The following is a 5000-nucleotide window of genomic DNA, read 5'->3' on the forward strand; positions in this document are numbered from 1 at the left end:
GATTTAACGACGTGTTATTGTTTCGGTGATTTAACTACGTGTTATTGTTTCGGTGATTTAACGACGTGTTATTGTTTCGGTGATTTAACGACGTGTTATTGATTCGGTGATTTAACGACGTGTTATTGATTCGGTGATTTAACGACGTGTTATTGATTCGGTGATTTAACGACGTGTTATTGATTCGGTGATTTAGTGACGTGTTATTGATTCGGTGATTTATTGCCCTAGTACTTAAGTGATTCGGTGAATAGACCATGAAGGGATATTAATTTAATAATTCTGCGGTTTAGCCATTGGTGATTCAGTGTTTTAGCGATAGTGATTCGGTGACAGTGACAAAGTGCTCGTAGTGGATCAAAAGTGCTTTTTATGATCCACCATGTCTTTCAATGCAGGGAAGTTTTTTGAGGACCCTCGGGGGCACCTCTTATCGTTGAGAGATGCCAAGAAAAATGACTTGCGAAAGATTGCTGAACAAGCAGGGATTCCTGTATTGCCCTCCATGGTGAAAGCAGAACTTCTGGGTAGAGTTTTGGATTTCCTGGTAGCCAAAGCTTCCGTTTCATCAGAAGAAACTGCTCCCCTTCGGCCCCTTACGTTAGGGAGAGGTGAAGCTAAGGCTATAGAGGATCCAGAATTGGTGAAGCTCAAGTTGCAGCTTGAATTAGAGAGAGAGAAAAAGGCAACTCATCAAGCTGAATACGAGCAAAAAGAAAGGATGATAGCCTTGGAACGACGGGAAAGAGAAGAAAAGATACAAATGGAGAGACAGCTGGCCAGTATCAGGTTGAACAAGAAAGGCAAAGAGAGAGAGCTTGGCGAATGTTTTTCCCTCACTAAGGCTCTTAAACTACTACCACCGTTTGATGAAAAAGAACCAGACGTGTTCTTTGGTATTTTTGAGGACACAGCCACAACCTTGCATTGGCCAAAAGAACAATATGTTCTACTCATTCGGAGTGCACTGAAAGGTAAGGCTGCTCATATAGCTTCGCAAATGTTAGAGGAACGAGATTACTATGTCCTAAAGAAAGCTGTCCTTGATGCCTATACCATTACAGCTGAAGGGTATAGGCAAATGTTCAGGAACTCCATCAAAGGAACCACCCAAACTTATTTGGAATTGTTTCAGGTCAAATTAAAACAGTTTAGAAAATGGCTAGAATCTGAAAACATAACTACCTTTGAACAATTACAGAACTTAATGGTACTAGAGGAGTTTTTGAGGAGAATTCCTTCCAACATTTCTATGTACATCAGAGAACGGCAGGAGAAGGAGGGGAAGAAGGCGGCTCTTCTTGCTGATGAATATCACCTCATCCATAAGGTAAAGAAACATAACTCTACAGATCAGGCAAGTATAAATATTTATTGTTCCTTCTGTAAACAGAAGGGACATGCCATTAAAGACTGTCCTAACCCCCGATGTCAATTTTCTAAGGTTATGCAGCCTTCTCAGCAAACAGCAGGGAACAGACCAGAGACTACTCAGAGCAAAAACCAAAGAAGGATTGCTCTCCATTGTTCTCAAGTCACAAATGACTTCTCTGATTTCCTTTGCTCTGGTACTGTCAATAATTACCCTGTAAAGTTGTTAAGGGACACAGGATCGTCACAAACTATAGTAAGTGGTAAATTGAAACCTCTGACTCAGCCTACTAATAAATATGTTACCATCACTGATCTATCCAGTAAATTAGTGTTGCCTCTGGTTAATATGCATATAGATTGCCCTTACTTTACTGGAAGAACCGAAGTAGCCTTACTGGATAGAGAATTGCCTTGTGAGAAAGCTGATATTCTGTTAGGAAATGATTTAGCTGAAGGAACTGTCTTACCTAATCTCATTATTTCTCAACCAGGGTGTGTTATAGAAAATGAGCAGAACCAACAGGAAGTTCTACCTTGCCAAGCCACCACTCGTTCTGCTGCTACTAAAGCTGCAATTGGAGTTCCCACTGATGACGACACCTCAAACTCCTTACCAGACTTGGTTGGTCTCCATCATGATGAATTCGTCAATCTTCAGAGATCAGATGATAGCCTTAAGGGATGCTTCAATAAGGTTGAAAATCCCTCGGATAAGAGCCATAAGTTACCCTTATTTTATCTAGAGAATAATATCCTCAGGCGTCATTACAGGTCTCCTACACTGACTGAGCAAGACTCGTGGCGCGACTGTCATCAACTGGTTGTACCTGGCAGCCTCCGATCTTCAATCATGAAATTAGCCCACTCTGCTGAGAGTCTTCTAGGCATCACGAAGACATACAGGCGCCTCCTAGAAGATTTCTACTGGCCCAGAATGAAGATGGACGTAAAGAGTTTCGTAGAGAGGTGTCATGTGTGCCAAGTTACCGGAAGACCTAATGAAAAGATACCACCAGCCCCTCTAGTGCCCATTGTGGTCCCTAGTACACCTTTTGATAAAATAATTATAGATTGTGTTGGGCCTTTGCCAAAAACTAGCCGGCGTAATGAATATATACTAAGTGTTCTTTGCCCCACTACTAGGTTCCCTCTAGCATTTCCACTTAAAAATATCTCTGCTAGAAACATTATCCAACAACTGATAAAAGTTTTTACATTGTTTGGTTTTCCTAGGGAACTTCAATGCGATAGAGGTACCAACTTTACCAGTACTTTGTTCCAGAGTGCTCTCCATCAATTTAATATCTTTAATGTTCTCTCTTCAGCCTATCATCCTCAATCCAATGGGGCCTTAGAGAGAGTTCATCAGACTCTAAAGAACTTGCTACGACGATATGGAATGGAAACGGAGAAGGAATGGGATGAAGACATCGACTTACTTCTGTACATACTTCGGAGCATGCCAAATGAGTCTACAGGAGTTTCTCCATTCGAGATGATGTTTGGACGAAGACCCAGGTCAAACCTCAGCATGATAAAAGAACAGATACTAAAAGGTTCTAGGAAAGAAAATCAGGTAAGCCTTCCCCAATACTTGAAGTCCTTGGAGGAGAAGCTGTTGCATATCCATGCCTTCGCTCGAAAGAACTTGCAGCATGCTCAAGAGCTTATGAAGGATAGATATGATAAGAAGGCAAAGGTAAGAGAGTTTAAGTGTGGAGATAAGGTGCTGGTATATCACTGCGTACCTGGCTCTCCCTTGAGAGAGAAATTCATGGGACCTTATAAGATTATCAGGCGGACCACAAAAACAAACTATGTTATTGCAACTCCTGACAGACGTAAGCCAACTCAGCTTGTACATGTGAACTTGATAAAACCCTATCATGAATCTACCACAGGTATAGTTAATCATGTAATTCATGACTTTAAATCTGCCAAGCAGAGTTTGTCACTAACGCCTCTTAATCACAGGTCACAGAATGAGATGCAGAATGAGGTGCAGACTCCTACCAAGGTTGGTACAGACGTGAGCCACGAGGATGACGAGACTGATTTCAGTGTAAAGTCGACTTTGTCTTGGAAGGACATGAACAATTCGGAAATTCTAAAGTCCCTTCCACGGTTCCTAGACTGTTCACCAAATCAAAAGAAAGACTTGAGTATACTCATTAGCAAGTATGCATCAATTTGTTCAGATAGGCCTGGAAGTTGCACCAAAGTAAAGCATGATTTAGTACTAGAACCTAATACAAACCCCATCAGACAATCTTTTTACAGGGTATCTCATCGCCATCTGCCTATCTTGAAACAGGAAGTGGAATACCTGCTGGAACATAACCTCGCTAAGCCCAGTACATCCCCATGGGCTTCTCCATGCATTCTGGTAAGGAAAGCCAACAATACCTACCGTTTGTGTACTGATTATAGAAAACTTAATTTAAAGACTGTAAAAGACTCTTACCCGTTGCCCAGAATAACTGATATAATAGATTCTGTCAGTAATACCAAATATTTAACTCTAATAGACCTACTGAAAGGCTACTACCAGATTAAGCTAACCGAAAGGGCCAAAAAAGCTTCAGCATTCATCACACCTTTTGGTTTATTTGAATATAATGTATTACCATTTGGCCTAACCAATGCCCCAGCTACATTTCAGAGGACTATGCAAGACATCATCAGGGGTCTCCCCCATGTACATGTGTACCTGGACGACATTGTCGTAGCAACCACTACCTGGGAAGAACACCTGAGAATACTAACTTCCCTCTTCGAAAGATTAAGAGAGGCAAACTTGACCATCAACCTTGCAAAGAGCTCCTTTGGTAAAGGTCAGGTAACTTATCTCGGTCACATCATAGGCAGTGGCACTATTGTTCCTAAGGATGTGAACATTGGTGCCATCCAGGAATATCCAGAACCAAGGAATAGGAAAGAGCTTAAGACATTTCTAGGCATGGTATCATACTATTCCCGATTTTGCCCTAATTTTTCAACAATCACTGCCCCACTTTTTGCTCTAACTTCAACCAAAGTACCCTTTAAGTGGACATGTAATCATAACAGGGCCTTTGATCAGCTAAAACTATTTATGGTTTCCAAGCCACTTCTACAAGCTCCTGACTTCACCAAACCTTTTTTCCTTCAGGTAGATGCCAGCAACATCGGTTTTGGTGGTGTTCTTCTACAGGAAATTGCGAGTGATGGTGCCGTTTCCTTGCCACTGTTGGAGAGACTCTTGCCCATAGCCTATCATTCTGGATTCTTCAAAGGGTCACAAGTCAGATGGGCTACAGTAGAAAAAGAATTATTCAGTATAATCAACACTGTGCTACATTTCCGTCCGTATCTGGAAGGCCTAGACAATGTTGTTGTCTACTCTGACCACATGCCGCTGAGTTTCCTCCACCATGCGAAGTTCACCAACCAGAAACTTCTCAGATGGTCCTACATTCTCTCCTCATTTAACATCGAAGTGAGGAAAATCTCTGGATCACGGAACACCATCGCCGATGCCCTATCGCGTCAACCTCGGCTCCAGAGGAGTTGAGAAAAATTATTTTGAATTGTATAAATCTCAATTTTTTTTTATATTCTTGAAATAGTCTTGGATAGTAATTTTA

This window comes from Palaemon carinicauda, chromosome 1 (genome assembly GCF_036898095.1).
Source record: "Palaemon carinicauda isolate YSFRI2023 chromosome 1, ASM3689809v2, whole genome shotgun sequence".
Classification (NCBI taxonomy): Eukaryota; Metazoa; Arthropoda; class Malacostraca; order Decapoda; family Palaemonidae; genus Palaemon; species Palaemon carinicauda.